The sequence below is a fragment of the Rhinolophus sinicus genome, chromosome 16 (assembly GCF_057876585.1).
Source record: "Rhinolophus sinicus isolate RSI-liver-muscle chromosome 16, RSI-T2T, whole genome shotgun sequence".
NCBI classification, from domain to species: Eukaryota; Metazoa; Chordata; class Mammalia; order Chiroptera; family Rhinolophidae; genus Rhinolophus; species Rhinolophus sinicus.
Genome location: NC_142516.1, coordinates 172,578,072 through 172,596,428, shown reverse-complemented (window position 1 = coordinate 172,596,428; position 18,357 = coordinate 172,578,072).

Here is an 18,357-nt window from a genome sequence, read left to right as displayed (position 1 = left end):
GCTATTCCTTTCTTCAGATTATTATTTTATTGACATAGTGTACTCCCTATTTTTCTGAATTCAGCTTTAATGTCACATTTTGAGGTATTTTCCCTGACTATCCTAATATGAAACACCCATGTTATTCTACATCATGATGTCATAGTCTCCATTTCTTTTTGGCTCCTGTATTTATTTATTTTTCATTGTCTCTTCTCTTGAAAAGAATGTAAATTTGATTTTATGAAGACATAGTCCACTTGTTCAAAGATGCAGGCCCAGCCCTGAGCACTGTTGTTAGCAAATCATTTATCTTCAATAAATGGTAGTCTGTAGGTTAAAAAACAACCACAAACAAAACAGAACCTTTTGGGAAAACAGCCCTGATGTGACCTGTCACTCCTCCTCAGGCTTGTTTAGTCAGAGCCTTAGGCCTGGACACTTCCTTACCAAGCGGAAAAAGCCTTTATCACCTGTGAGAGTGTTACTTCCATGTGTGGGACTAGCTTTCCCTATTTCAGACTCGATGCATACTATTTTGTTCTGCTTACGTGTGTGCTTCATGTGGCATGTGGCCAACTCCACTACTTTATCTGAACCCTGCTAGGAGAGGATGGGGTCCTTTTCCTGGAGTAGTGGAGGGGTGTGTATAGGCCAATTGCCCTGCATCAGATGTTGGGAGGGACGCACTGGCCATGCGGGACTGTTGCCCACTACTGAAGCTGATCTTGCTCTGTCTTTTCTCTGTGTAAGTAGAGCATTGTTTCATCTAGTGCTTAGCTGTATTGTGTTTTCTTGGTGACTGATAGTAACATGCAGTGGGCAAAAGTGTTTGGGCTTCTGTTCCTTGTGTTTGCTATAGTGATGACCTATGCTGTCCTCCACATAGAAAGAGTTGTCCCCTGGCATTGGTGACTGGTACACCAATTATTGTGGTGTCTGCTGGACAGAACAGAACACAAACTGTGACTCATGTGTTAATGACATCAGTTTGGAGGCAGTTAGAATAGAATTTAAAAATGTAATTATTTTGTCAGAAGGTTTGGGTTTCAATTCCAATTATGCCATGCACTTATTGTGATGTGATCACACATTTGGGTGTCCTAGGACATACTGATCATGTTTGCCAAACTCATGTTTCTATTAAAAGTCTGATTCCACTCTCAAAAGTGTTGTCAGTTTGAAGGAAAATTATATGCCCCTCCATCGACAGTAAGCATTTCTTCTTGGGACAGGCTTTTCTTATCCCAGTTTCTTCACTTGTAAAGTAAAGATAAAAATGATACTTGATTTCTATAGATGTTGAGAGGATTAAATAACCATACATTGCATATACGGAAAGCATATATTTGTTGTGTATTTACTGTATAGGAATACACACACATACATACACCCAATATGAAAATCAAAGAGCTTAGGCCAATAGTTGCCATATATACATTTTTTTAATTAAAGTTTATTGGGATGACAATTGTTAATAAAGTTACATAGGTTTCACGTGTACAATTCTGTAATACATCATCTATATATCACATTTTGTGTTCAGCACCCAGAGTCAGTTTCTCCTTCCATCACCAGCCATGTATTTTTGATAAATGTTGCCTTTTAAAAAATTCTCTTCATTAGCCCATTTAATATAAAGTTTGTAGAAATACAGAAATGTACACATTAAATAACAAAGCTTCATCTGACAAGACAGACAAATTAAATGCTAGTCATTCCCTTTATGAAAGGATGAAACATCGTTAATTTATACTGGAGGTTCAACAGTGTACTTTCCAATGACTTACCTACTTCTTTTGGGTAGAGACAGCATTAGATAAACTATTAAATATTCCCAATAATATTGACAATTATAATGGGCAAAGATCTTTCTCTGGGTATATAATACACATAATAGACAAAAATTAGTGCAGGTATACAAAAATTCATTTAAATGTCCACTGTACTAAATGTATTTGTTAAATAACCCTAATTTATTTTATTTTATTTTTATGTCTCAAAAATCTCTTCCTTGTTGGAATTTCTTTTGTGCCTTTTTCAATTTTTGTTATTTAATTTTAATTTTCTACTTTATAAAAAAAGTAAGATCTCCTTTACTTCCTGTATTTATTTAAATCACATAATTGGTATTATTATCATCATACATTGAGAATGATAGAAAAAAAATTACTGTTCATTCAACAGTGAAAGTGATAAACTAAAAATTCTTAACATCTATAATAGAATACAATTAATTTTAATAAGCTAAAGTGCAACAGTAAGGCAAAAAGACAAGGTATGTGATAAGCAGCTGTGGGACCTAAAGGTCATCACTAAACATGATTCTCATTTACCCTTTTACTTTTAGTGTCAGGATCTTGTTCTGGCAACATAAACCCTTGAGATTTCTCAAGCCATCCCTCTGTATTGAGCTACCTTGCTAATTTAAAAAACCTTAGTGATTATGCTCTGTTATGATATTAATGGAAAGGTCAATGAATTCATGAAAATACTTTTTTTTTTTTTTCGCTTATATGACATTCTGAACCTTTTCTCCTTTTACAATTTTCAACAAGAAGCTGATCATCTGGGTTATTTTGCATAACAAATGACCATATACAGCCACCATTGGTGATAATATCACGTTGCCTGTCACATACTGAATGTACAGAATGAGAATCTTTAGATTGTTTGATACATTTTCTTGTGTTTAATAAAAACAAAAGCTTTAATAGGGAAAGAAGAAAGAACGTGCTTTCAATAAGACCAGTTACAATTTAGAAGATGAAAAGGTTAAAAATTACCTTCAAAATCTCATATTAAGTGCTGACACAGTGATTGGTAATAACTTTTGAGAACACTTTTAAACAGTGTTTTGCATTGAAATGTTGTCTGTCTCTGTATGGTGTCAGAATGAAAACAGCAGAAGCAAAAACCAGAGAAGCTTGAGGTAATAAAGTAAAGGAATGGAAATACTGTGTAAGATAAAATAGAAAATAATAACATACATTGCCATTTCTGTCATAGATCCAATTCTGTAAAGCATAATAAGACTTATCTTTTCCCATTTACTATACTCATATATTTAAAATAATTGTTTCAACATTTTTCTCATTATGTGACAGCAGACATATCTTTCACATTGAGCCAGAACAAAGGTTTTTAGGCATGGCTCACATAAAACCATGGGATCCCTACCCCATTTATGCCAGTATAATAATAAAAAGTCATTCAGAGAAGGTACTGTTCTGAATATCTTGTGATTTTTTTGTGTGGATATTAATTATTATTTAAAATAGAGTTTGGTAGTTAAAGAAATTTTGAGGACTTGGTTTGCACTTTAATAAAAAGTTCCTCATTTCACTTTGTGTAGATCCAACAGCAAATTAAATTGTATTTCAGCACGGTTCAGTGATATGTATAAACAAGTTCTGGCTAGGCTCTTTTGATGGCCAATCTTTATAGAGTCCAATATTTTTTTAGACACATTTTATCATTTAATCAGAAAATGATTAGATGTTATTGCTGACAACATTTCATAACATGTTAACTCCACAATTCAGGACACAGGTAATTGTATCAGAGTTTGTAGCCTGAATTCACACTATCTTAGTGCTCTGTAATCTTTCAAGCAGGTTGGTGGCACCCCAAGAGCATGTCAGAATCAATTGAAAATTAAATGTGGAAAATCCTAACGTAATCAGGCTTTAGATAGTTCCACATATTTGGTTTCAAAACCTATGAACAAACACTTAGCGCACACACACAAACACACACACACACTCACCGTGCATAGGCACATGTATATACATTCCACACCAATACACACTTCACTCTGATTTATAGTTATAATTTTATCACTTATGTTTACCAGATGTCATAGGTATTTAAATTTACACTAATAATCAAATACATGGAAAATATATCCATAGTAAGGAAAGATTTATACTTGAAAGTCTGGCAACTACTATATAAGGTTCACATTATCAAGTGTTCGTGATTAAAGAAGCAATGGAAACACCTATAAAGTGATGCTTGCTATAAACTTGGTATAATCATTTGAAAAATAATTAGGTTTACTATATATGTGTGTGTGTATACACACACACACACACACACACACACACACACAAACATTTATTTTCACCTGTAGTTATATATATAATCTAGAGAAAAATCTTGCACCTGTACCTCAGGAACATGGATGAAATGAAGACTACAGAAATAAGAAAATATACATAACAGGAGAATGAAAAAATAAATTACAGAAGATTGATTCTATAAAATAATATTCTAGAAATACAGTTTAGAATGGTGGTAAAATTAACTAATTTCAGTTATATATAGCATCAGTTGATGGATTTCATGATTATAACATTTAAAAAAAAGACAGTTATAGAAAAAATATAAAGCTTGATGGCATTTATAATAATTTTTTTTTAAAGTAACACTCTGAAACATTAGTTTATTTATGGATGCAAACATATGTAGGAAGACTATAAAGAAAAGCAGAAAGATGATATATGAAGAATTTGAAAGGAAGATATCCTGTGAGAAAAAAAAGAATAGGATAAGTTCAAAGGAATCTCAAAAGGAATAGCTTTTTTTTTTTTTTTTTTAACCGAGTCAATACTTGGGTGTTTCTTATATTTTTTTATTATACAACTAAAATATATTATTGAAGTACTTTGTATTTACTCAAACCAATGAAAACTATGATATTGTTTCATTTTAGTTTAGAATTGGAAACAGAATAAGTCATTAATTTTCTATAAAGCATAAGATCATTTAATGCAGGTCTATATGTAGACTAATGTAGTTAGACACACATAGATAAAGTATCTACGTCTATGTTTGTAGAATGTGAAATTAAAAAGTAATAGTTTGTGGATTTGATTCAATTATAATTACATACATGTTCTTTTTATAACTGGATACATTTAAATAACTTGTTAATTATAACCATTGCTACCATCATTTTAAAGGACACTGAATATTTTGTTCAATTTTGTAGACCTTAGATTTACATTTTGATAAAATAAAAATATGACCTTTAAAAGTATGATCTTTATGAAAATGATCTCCTTCCTTGTGGATTCTAAAATAAAGATATTTAAAAGTTCTACAGAACTAGACTCATATATCCATTAAACATGTATAAAAGGAACACAAGGAATTCTTTCCATTATATACATTTTCCAATATTTCATTTCTAAGAAAATGACAAGATTTGAATTACATATGACTACTATAATACAAAACTGATTTTGCATAAAGAGATGATTATCATCTATTTTGTAACTTCAATGTGATTTTCTGCATAACTTAAAATGGTACAGAAATGGGGAAATGTAATGAGAGGAGATGTACATTGAAAATATTTGATTTTTTCTGGATCAATTTGTATTTCAAAGGGAGAATATCTTTAACTTCTAAGCACATCAAAGTTATACCTTAAAAAAAGATAACCATGGTGCTGGCCCGGTTGCTCAAGCGGTTAGAGCTCCATGCTCCTAACTCCGAAGGCTGCCGGATCAAATCCCACATGTGCCAGTGGCCTCTCAACCATAAGGTTGCCAGTTCAATTCCTCGAGTCCCGCAAGGAATGGTGGGCTCCGCCCCGTGCAACTAAGATTGAACATGGCACCTTGAGCTGAGCTGCCGCTGAGCTCCGGGATGGCTCAGTTGGTTGGAGCACATCGTCTCAACCACAAGGTTGCCAGTTTGACTCCTGCAAGGGATGGTGGTCTGTGCCCCCTGCAACTAGCAATGGCAACTGGCCCTAGAGCTGAGCTGCACCCTCCACAAGTAAGACTGAAAGGACAACAACTTGACTTGGAAAAAAAAAGTCCTGGAAGTACACACTGTTTCCCAATAAAGTCCTGTTCCCCTTCCCCAATTAAAAAAAAAAAATCTTAAAAAAAAAAAAGATAACCTGAATAGCAATACAATCATTGTGTTATACATTAATGTACTCTCAAAGTTGCCAACATGATATTCAAGATCTTCCTGAATTTATGATAAATACTAAATTATATATCTGATACCATAGCTAACATTTTATTTCATATGCCAAATCTTTAAAACAAAAATCAATAGATCTATTATGCAAAAAAATATAACAAATAAATATAGAGTATTAGTATTGGCAGTTTAATGAGACAGTTCTTTAAATGTGTAAGCTTGGCATATGACTTGTTAAGTGTAATTGGAAATTAAAAGTAACATTTTGTGACAAGTCACAGCAACCAAAGACTGAAAATGTCTTTACTCAATCAAATTCCTAAACCTGTGCCTATTTGACAAGATGACATAAGAACATAAGCCAAAAAGAAGCACAAATTATGCTATAACATCTGACATTTTTCTGAGAAAATTTGTGAGACCCATAAAATGGAATACTCTTTATAATGTGATTTTGAGGCTGCTGTGTAAATTGCAAAGATTTATTTTTACCAAAAAACCCCTTTGAATCAGTCTTTGTTTTATACCTAAGTCTGCTTGGGTAGCAAAACAAAAGTATTAGTAATAGGCTTAGTTTTGATTCTACAGTAAAAGTATATAAGACTATCATAAAATTATAAAGTAGATTAGCCTGTGTTATTCCCTTCAGTTTGAGCTCCAGATCATTATAATTACTTCATTTACATAAACCAGTTTATTTTTCTGTAACTAAAAGAGATGATTTTTTCTTAACCCCATCTTGACAATTAACATTTTGAAATGAGGTAAGGGCTCTCAGTAATGAAAAATTGCACTTTTATTATGAAGCAAGTATGACTGTCAATAATCCAAATATTTAAAAAGGCTGAAGGTAACTCCTTTGGGTAGTTAAACCAACACCTCTACTAATTTAAATTGTCAGACTCCCACCCTCACTTCTATTTTGATACATTTTATTTGCTTGGTTGAGAGAACAAATAAAGAAGCCAACCATTAAGAAAGTAGCTATTACAAAGGATGGCAACTTACTAAGTAATCTTATGGTCAGAGATCTGTGGATATTCAGCTCAGACTAAAGTAATGGAAACCATTTCTCTTCACTTAATGCATTAGCTAAATTGTGAGAGGCTTCTTAAAGTGAATAGTAGGGGAAATGTGAGATCACATATCTGAGTTTAGGATATAGATACCATATAGACAGTAGGACATAAACAGATTTTTTCTTTTAAAATAAAAGCTTAACTTGTTTTTGAAAAATTATAGAATAGTAAATATAAAAAAATCATAAACCACAGGTCAACATTTAAGCAGTTACATAAATAAGTTAGTAATTCAAGAATTTGAAGGCTATGAGACTAGTTATTTACTTTAAATGTATTACACTAGTTTTTGCATATTATAGTAATAGGAATATATTTTTTATTTTAATGTTTACGATTTTAGAAACTTCTATTTAAATATTAATATATCATTATATATTTTTGTTACAATTTTATTTCCTGCAGGATTTTATGTGTTCCTTACAACAAAACCGAGTCTTTGTTTATTCAACCTTTTCTTTTTTTAGGGCCTCAATCTAAAAAGGGATTTTTTTTTCTTTTTAAAGTTTATTGGGGTGACAATTAGTAAAGTTACATAGATTTCATGTGTACAATTCTGTAATACATCTTTAATATCATTTATATATATCACATTGTGTGTTCACCAATGTGTTCACCATTGTGTGTTCACTAATGTCAGTTCTCTTTCCATCCGATCATTGTTCCAGTAGATCGTGGGGCTTTGCAGACCATTAAATAACCACTGAAACTGGAGCCTTGAATAAAGATTTTACAACTTCACAAATGTAATAAAGTTTTAAAAATCTAATATCAGAGAATTTTTCTTTGCCCTTCTAAATTTCTTTCTGTATAATTACTTATTACTGAATATCCCTATGGATTTTATAATATTTTTAAAGTATGTAAATATATTCTCATAAAACCTTAAATAATACAAAACATACTAGTAATAAGTGAATGTATGTCTAACTGATTCTTCCTTGCCACAATTCCCACTGTCATGCATTTGTTTGTTTTTTCAGTGATGGTAAGATTTGTTTAGCATTTGTTGTCTAGAACTTGTCACGACATATATGTATTTTTCCCTTTATAAATTTTGATTTCAGTAATACAATTGTAGAAAAATGTTTCCTATCTCTCACCATTCACACTTCCTTTGAATAACATGTGTAGCCTAGTGTGTATTATTACATACATTTTCCATGTTTTTTAAAAAAATAATTATATATGCATTTTGCACTTATTTGTTTAAAACTATGATATAGTACAAACAATACTTTGAAACTTTAAAAGTTTCTCATTTAAAATTCACATTGTACACAAAATCCCAGGTAAGGTTCTAACTCATTCAGTTAGACAACTGCGTAACATTCCAATGTGGGTTTACCCCTCCTTCTACAACGAATATTCATACTGTTTTTAATATTTTTTCCTAAAGTAAAATCATTGTTATATAGCTTTGACCATGTTATTTTTATTTTATTGCATTATTATTTTATTATATTATTTACTTTATTGTTTACTAATTTTTTTTTTTTTTAATTTCTATATGGTAAGATACCAAACAAGGGATCACTTTTACTTTACTCATGCATTAGTTGTAATGGATTTTGCAGAGTTTTGTATTATTGTCATAGCTTTAGCAGATTTTTATTAAAACGTTGATTTATGTAATTCTCAGATTGTCCATATTTTTACTATTTAAATCTTCTCATCCAGAAACATGAATAGTCTCAACATTCATCCCAAGGTTTGTTTTTGTCCTGCCCATTGAGTAAGATCTTAGAGTTAATTTGAATAGAACATGTACCTTTTGTTAAATTTATATTTTAGTTTCTGAATAGCATTTTATGTTTTTTCCTCTTTTTATATAACCCGTTACTGCTATTATAAATAAAATTCAATAGCAATTTTATCAAGTAGCTATTCTTCACCTCACCACTAACAATATAGAACTTTGTATTTTTATCTGTTTGATTAATTCTTCTTGACTAGTCTATTAGGTGTAAAATACTTAGTTATCTACATTTCTTTTATTAACATGAAGGATAGCTGTGTCTTTGTCTGTTTATCATAGATTCCCCTTTCTGAAGAATCATCTTACACTTTAAGTTTTCAAAAGTGATATTTGTAGTTGTCAAAAATTTAGCTAAAATTTGAATAATCTCCTATTTCCCATGGGTAAAAATAAAATAAAATAAAATTGTTTTCCATTATTTGGACCCCAGTAACTTCTGCAAGATTTGTTCTATATTAGTGCCCTTTCATCTCTATAAATAACACCAATATAGTTTCATTAATCAGAGACAAAATTTTGACCACAAATTTCAGAAATGTCAAGTTGCAAGTGGCATGTAGTTTTGGTGATGGATGAAATAATTTCTCCCTAAGTACAAATTGAAATGAAAGCTGATAGTATATTAAAGCATCAGGCTTTAAATATATTTGAGAGACAGTTTATAGCTAATAAAGTTGAAATTCAAATAAATTAAGATGCAAGTTGAATCACGTAGCTGGTGACTGTGAGAGTAAGGATTATAACGCTGGTCTCTGCCAGGTTTGAAGGCAGCTCTCTAAGATTGATGGAGCATAGACTAAGCATCATGGTTTGTGCCCAGAAATGGGAGCATGAAGTGATGGAAGAGCCTATCTCCCTTTGCATTTTACAATGTTTTTGGAAGTTTCAGATGATTGACTGGAGGAATAATTATTAGTTAGATTGAGTGTTTTTCCTATAAAGATGAAGTAAAACAATGATCATAAAAAATAAAAAAATAAAAAAGATAGCTGTCGCAGTCCACAGACCCAGATTCTGTCTGTATTTTGTTGTTAAAAGAGCTTGATCCTCTTCCGATTTTCCTTGATGATACCACCTGAAAAATTATAACTAGGGAAGAGCTAAGTTGCTGCAGTTAAAGAAGATAAAATAACTGAAGTTCCATTCAACATTGTTCATTATTTCAAATTCTGTGCTTTTTTTCCCCCCTTAACTATTGCCCCACTAGTTTGGACAAAGTCTCAGAAGGTCAGATTGTCTGAGTTAATTCTAAGGATAGTAGGCAACTATCTTTTGTTTCTCTTACCTTTAAAGATGTTAAAATTTCAGTCAACCTCATGTCACTGTCCATAATTGTGCACATGTAATTTTCATTATAAGTATTCATTAATTAGAAAAAAATGTCTAGTATCAAACATAGGACACATTGAAAGGAGTTAATAATTTTTTGTTAATTGTAGGAGAGACTTGCCAAAAAAAAAAAATGACCTCCACAATAGTCCTCTATATTTGTATTTGGAAACATTTAATATAAACACTAGGTAGTTGACAGTTTTTTTTTTTGTTTTTTTTTTTTCATTTATTCTGATTACAAGGTAGATTTGACTTTAACTTTGTCTTTATATGAAAAGGTGATGAGATATAGTGGGAAAAATATATAAGGATTCAGGACACCCGACTGCTTATATTTAATTAAGTAAATGTTGGGTGACATGATCACCTCTCTATTGCTTTATTCTTTCTCCTATAAAAATGAATGTATTTTGACACAATCTTTCAATCCTCTTCTTTCAATATTTTGCCAGACAAGAGTACTCATCCTCTTCTTCCAGAACATTCAATCATATGTATTTAAATTCTAAATGATGCAATTGCAAATTCTTTAAAATTCAAATGAAAATCGATTTTGCATGAGTACCAGAGAGGAGTACAAGTTCTGCCCTTCATATTAGTTGTAGCAGAGCAAGCAGGTAAAATTATAAATAGACAGCCATTTGATGTTTAACTGCAAGTTGGATTTAACTTTCTTGACATGATTTAGTTGCCAATAACCTAGTACTATGGTGACTTACTGGGTTCCAGAGCTCTAAATGTTTCCATACGCTGCCCATCTGTTGCTAAATTTTCATCATGCCTATGTACTTAAATAGAAAATAATAAGCTATTCCACTAAAAGTGAAAGCAGGTCTGTGCTTTGGTTTTATCAAAGTAATTTTCAAGATAGTAGAATACGAGCTATATAAGAAACTGTGTTGATATCTGCTTGTTCTCAGTCACTCATTGTCATGCAACAATATTTATGAAAGTAAATTAATAGAATAAAAATAGCAGTATGGTGCGGTGTGACACCAAGTACTGTTTAAGATACTTTAAAATTTGGAATAGAAAATTAATGCCCCCTCCTTACAACTAAGAGGTCGTGAATTTACAAAGCCAGTGTATATCATCAGTGAAACATTGCCACTACATGCATCTGAAACACTGACATAGTATAAAATAAAATGTTAATTATCCTCAATGTTCTAAAGAAAGAAACGACGGTGCTCCCATTTTTCTCAAAAATAATTTTAATTTTGACTAGATCATTAATTTGTATCCTGCAGAGCTTTGTTGAGCACCATCTGAGAGCAAGGTGAGTCAGCTGGGCAGCTGCTCAGGATGCCCAAAATAAGAAATAATTGCAATAAGTATGTTAGTTAACTCAGCTCTCTACACAGGGTGCTTTATAGAAACTATGAACTCAAAATTGTAAGTCACTCCCACATGGGACACAACCACATTCAGTGAGAAGAGAGGACATGGAAGCACCCCTCACTGACACGGAAGTCATTAACATTAAAGGAATGTTGGAACTTGTTTGAAACATATAGAATATTAATAATCAGCCAATTATTAGCAATTATGCTTATGTTCATGGATTAAGGTCAGCAAAATTCATTCTTAAATTTTTCAGATAAAAATGAAATAGGTAACAAACAATGCTTTTAGATGCTATATAAGAGATTTCTTAAATGGTAGATAGGAAATTGGCTCAAATAGTAATCTTAATCTTCAAGAGATTGAAAGAGAAAAGTAAGGTTTAACCTATCTTTTAACTAATATATATGCAATTTCTCTATATGCTTTTGTGTATGTTTTCTACAGTATAGAGACTAGATTTGGAGAATTAGAAACTGAAATTTGAATATTCTTCATTATATTTCTTAAAAGGCATTAGAAAGTGCAACGTATGTACAACATGCACACACACACATGTGATTTTAAATGTATTGAGTAAAATCAGCTTAAATAAATTATGCTTGAACAAATTATTTACCCAAGTTACTGGTAAGATTAGATTTCTTGGCAGTGAGACGTGAAGCAGAAAGCACGAGAAATTTCAACAGAAACAGGAATTTAGGGAATAAAGGCAGATTTCTCAGGAAATTATGGCCAGAATGAAAAAAAGAAAAGAAAAAAAAAGTAGGATACAAGCTTTAGACTGTGTATGCTTTGGAAATACAAGTAGACATGGGATTTTGAGAGAGACATTATAAACAAAGTAAAAGCACTGAACAGATATTGCATGCGGAAATAAGAAGCTTACAGCTGAACTCAAGTCTAAATTACAATATTAGAAGGAGCAACCTCAGGAAACTGCTGCATCAACAGGAGAGGAGGCAAAAACAAACAAACAAACAAACAAACAAACAAACAAAACACCTTAAATGAACTAGGTTACTGGTATCAGCTCCAACATGTCAAGAGCTTGGGGTGTGTCCCATACTTATAACAACAACAACAATGACAAAAAGCTGGACAAACTGTAGAAAATAATGACTTTGTTCAGCTCATCAGAGAACTGAGATCACAGGGCAAATGTCTATTCCAACATCCAGAAAGGCAGGTGCATCCACAGGGACACAAATAAGGTCTGCATAGCTGCAGCAGAAGCCACTGGAAACATCAACTGCTAGGAACACATAAAAGGTAATTTTTCTTTTTTCTTTTTCTTTTTATAAAAGGTAATTTTGACTAGGTTAGAGGCTGAGTTTAGATTAGAAAAAGACTGAGAAATTCCACTGTGGGCTGCAATCTTAGTGGGACCTCCAAACCTTCACGGATTTCTCTTGGAATCCCATTAGGCTTTAGTGGAGAAAAACTGAGAAAGATCTCCTCATTGCTCTAGCAGGTGAAGGGAAGGGTAATGATGATGAAATACATTCAGAGCGTTCTCTATTTAAAAATAAAAAAATTAAAAAAAAAAATGTACTCTGCTGTGAAAAGAGTTTGCAAGACTCCTAGCATAGCTGGGAGGAGTACTCAGCTAAGGTCATAACTTCAAGGAAATAGATTTGGAAGGCTGTAGACAAGGACAGCAGTCGGAGTTTGGGGTAGAGAGTGGGGGCTATGTCACTAGAGAAATGCCTGTGAAGATTATACAGTGAAGAAAAGAATGATTGAGCTTAAAAATAGACCAAGAGAAACTTCCCAATCTGAAGTGCCAAGAGAAAAAATGTTGAAAACTGAAAAAAGAAAGGCTAGAACATACAAGAACTGTGGGACAGATTAAGACAGTATAACGTGAATAAGGGAAATACCCAAAAAAATAAAGTGCAAAAGAAATAAGTAATAATGTCTGAGAACTTTCAAAAATTAATGACACATACAGACACACATACAGCAAGCTCAGGTAACATCATGCAGGTTAAAAACCTAAATAACCCTCCTCTCAAACAAACAAATCCCAAACATAATAGATCTAGTCATTTTATATTCAAACTGCAGAAAATGAAAGACAAAAAAGAAATCCTGAAAAATCCAGAAGTGAAAATATCTATAGAGGAATAAATATAAGAACGATAGTGAACATTTTCTTAGAAAACATGCAGGCAAGAAGAGTAGAGTTGTTCAACTGGACATCCACTTGCAAAGAAATGAATACAGACATAAGCCTTACACCCTTCAGATAAATTATTAATAATTCCCAATGGATCATAGATCTAAATGTAAAATGCAAAACTTTAAAACTCCTAGAAGATAACATAGGGAAACACCTAGATGACCTTGAGAAGTGCTATGACTTTTTAGATACAACACCAAGGCAGAATCCATGAAGGAAATAATGAACAAGGTGGACTTCATTAAAATTAAAAACTTCTGCTCTGCAAAAGACAATGTCAAAACAAAGAGAAGACAAACCACAGCTTAGGAGAAAACATTTGCAAAAGACACATCTGATAAGGAATTTTATCCAATATGTACAGATTCTTAAAACTCAACAACAAGAAAATGAACGACCCTATATAAAAATGGGCCAAAGAGCTTAACAGACACTTCACTCAAAGAAAATATACGGATGAAAAATAAACATAGGTAAAGATTCTCCACATCATGTTACCAGAGAAATGCAAATTAAAACGAGATACTCCTACACACTTGTTAGAATGGTCAAAATAATTTTTAAAATTGATAAACTTGTGTCCCATGGAGGTACAAATTAACAATTCTGAAATTACTATACATGTATACTGGAAAAATAAGTAAATGGATGGCAGATGTTGGAAGCAGATCCATCACCTCTGGAATGAGAGATAAGCAAAGAGAGCAGGCCAGAATGATCCATGTGCTAATGGATTAGAGTTGGACATGAGTATGAACTCATGCTTAGCTTAACATAGACACACATTTTTATTACATATAGAAATATTTATAAATCTGTGTATGTACACTGGTGCATATGCACATATATATTCTCTTGTTCTGTCAGCTGAGAGTACATAGATGTACAACACCACAGGAGTACCAAGCACAACTAGAACCCAGATGTGTCTGTTTAACACCATTCTTCAATAACAGTAACCAGGGCTCCGTGGAGAAATGGCTGATTCCAGGGACATAAAACAAGATGAGTCTGGAGAACCTTATTGCCGGGAAGTAAGGGAGTGCTACACACACACACACACACACACACACACACACACACACACACTATGATGTAGGTCTTTGAAATGGACACAAGAATCAACTAAAAGATATCTCAATGGCCAAAGCTGGACCAATTTGAGCAACAAGATAAAGTAGTATTGTATTATAACCCAAAGTATGAAATAAATATCCATTAGACTATAGTACTAATAATTAAATAATAAGTAAATAAATAAATGAGGAGTGTAGACAAATCTCCCATGTAGGAAAACATCACCTAATTTATGTAGATACTTCATCCTGAGGAGGAAGAGCCTAGCCCCCCACTATGAATTGTGGCCTATATATAGTGACTTCCTGTCAAAATTACAACACGGAAAGAACAAAACAAAGTAACTTTACCATAGAGAAACCTGCCAAACAGTACCTAAGCCAAGTGATTAAGGTCAACATCAACAGTGAAAAATCATGTTGATGGAATGCAACCTTGGTATGTATGATGAAAATTAGACTTTATGAAAACACATAACCAAAATCTAAACATGAGAAACACATCAGAACAACCAAAATAGAGGGACATTCTATAAAATACCTGATCAGTATTCCTCAAAGCTGTCAAAGTCATAAAAAAAACATAGGAAGTCTAAGAAACTGTCATGGCCTAAAGATACATGGTGATGACAAGACATTCTCTCTGACCTATCATTAGTCAGGCTCTTCTAAGTCCTTTAGGCCTTAACCCTGATGTCAGCCTCCATCACCCAGTTATAGCTGGAATCTTGCTAAATCACTTAGAGGCAACTCCCACCATCAATGTCTGATCACCCTCAATATCTGATCAAAGTCTTTATTCTCCACCGACCCTCAGGTGATATCTGATAACCTTGTCCTGCCTGTAGCAGGAATCCTGTAAGGTATGTTTAACATAATAAACCCTTACACCTGAAGTTTCCTCTTAGCGATTTTCCATTCACTGACTTGCATTTTGCTTCTTGGCTATAAATCCCCACTTGCCCACGCTGTGTTTGGAGTTGAGTCCAGTTCTACACTGAGGTTTTTTCCCTAGTGGCAATAGTTCCTGAATAAAATCTGTTCTGACTGTTTTAACTACTGCCTACCTTTGGTTTTTCATTGACAGTAATTAAATGTTATGTGGTAACTTGGATGTGATCCTATGACAGAAAATGGACATTAGGTAAAAACTAACGAAATCTGTATGTGTATGGCTTTTACTTAATAATAATGTTTCAATATTAGTTTCTTAATTGTGACAAATATACTGTACTAATGTAAGATAATGTGTATACTAATGTATATGAGAACTATGTGTTATCTTTAACACTTTTCTGTAAATTTAAAACTATTCTAAAATTACTAAGATTATTGAGAAAAACCAACAAACCAACCCAACACAACAAAAATACTGAATAAACTTTGATGTCATTCAGATTTGGGTTCTATCTCTTAATCCAAGCCTCAGGATCTTCAGCTGGAAATGGGAGTCATAATATATGCATTTGTTCTAAAGATTTACTATTATAAACTTTTAAAGTGTCTGTATACACAATTATCAATGAATACTAATTACCTTTGCTTTTTTTATTTTCTTGATTAAAAGTGGTTACAATTAATGAAATCTAGACCCCCTAATAAAAATAATACATGAACTGTTTAACATACTTTTCTTTCCTCTGCCTACAAATTAAGTTGACTGATTTGGCAGTACATTCATTTTTGTAAAGTCTCCCCTTAAAAGTAGGTGGAAGTCCATCAGTTATTTATGAAATACACAACATAACTATAAATGCACTACTATGCTTTAATCCTCTGAATATCTTTGATGATTTAGAACCATAAATTATTATTATTATTATGAAGTAAAGCTCTATAGAAAACTGGGAGAAAAATATTCTAGCATGAAAAATAGAAAGGACTAATGATAGGAAGCCAATAAAAGGAAAAATCACCACTTTCACACTTTTTAAATAGAATAGTGCATGGAAGTTGTTAGTTTTAGAATGGAGCAATGCAATGACAACTATATTATTTTATTCCTTAAACAACAGTTTATTAATCCAAGTTTTTAAAAATGTGCTTGAAAGTTTGGATGCACTCTGCTATAATTTAAGGTGAAATTAAAAGCTTACATGCTGACAGAATTATGTTCACTATTTGATTTATTAGTATTCTGATCTCCCTTAATTAACCTCACCATGATATTTCTTCTGCTGCATTTGAAATCTCACTGAAATCTACCATACATTAAATTGCCCAAGTCAGAACACCTGGATTCAACACTTCCTTTCCATCACATCCAATCTTACACCAAGTTTTCCTATATATCTTTTAAATCTTCACTATTCTATATGGTAGCCAAGAGCTATGTGTGCCTATTAAGTACCAAGAAATGGGGCCAGCACAAAATGAAAAACTGAATTTTAAATTCTATGGATTTATCCTTAATTTAAATTAAAATGTTTAAATTGATACTTAAAGATTCTGGTCACTCAATTCCAACATGAACGTGTGGGGTTTTCCTCACACTATCAATTCTCTGACATCTGTTGGATGGCCTATAAGTCAACTCAATTCTGACACTATCTACCTGAAGACAGCGTCAGATCTCACAGGTTAAGGACTCAGTTGTACAAGACTGCTCACACTTCCCACCTTCCCCCTCGTCCCCCACTTCAGATACCAGTGACAATTCCAGGTTGTCACTTGTGCTTCTTACCTATGGACTATAAACACAAGATCCCCATAATTTCCTCGTAGGGTTTGATTAATTTGCTAGAGTGACTGATAGAACTCAGAGATAGGTTTTAGTTGATAGATTTCTAGTTTATCATGGAAGGATGTAACTTAGGAGCAGCCAGATAGAAAGGATGCATAGAGTAAGGTATGGGAAAAGGGTGTGGAGCTTCTGTGCTCTCTGAGCCCGCACTCACTATGAACCTCTATGTGTTCAACAACCCACAAACTCTCCATACCTTGTCCTTTCGGGTTTTCATGGAGGCTTCTTTACATACACATTATTGATTAAATGATTGGCGATTGGTGACTGACTCACCTCCAGCCCCTCTCCCTTCCCTGCAGGTCAGGGGAATGAAACAAAATGTTCCAATTCTCGAATCACATCGTTGATTCTCCTGGCAACCAACTCCAATCCTTAGATGTGTTGCAAAAATGACCTCAATGATATGATAAGAGACAATGTCATCGCTCTCATCACTTAAGAAATTCTAAGGGCTTTAGGAACTCTGTGACCAAAAAAAAAAAAAAAATGGGGATGAAGACCAAATGGAGTAGTCCTCCCTTATCTGCTGGTGATATGTTCCAATACTCCAGTCAATACCTGAAACAGACGATAGCACAGAACTCTCTATATATACTATATATATATTTTTTTCCTATAAATACATACCTATGTTAAAGTTTTATTTATAAATTCAGCACAAAAAGAGATAAACAATAATAATGATAAGTAGAACAACTTCAACAATATATTATAATAAAAGTTATGTAAATGTGATTTCTCAAAATACCTTATTGTTCTATAATCACTTTATTTTACTTAAAGGAAGCACTTCATTGCTTTTGGAATTGCCAGCATCACTACTCTTGTTCTTTGGAGCCATTATTAACTAAAGGTTACTTCAACCCAAGCACTGGGATACCAATTATACTGGGACAGACAATTCATCTGAA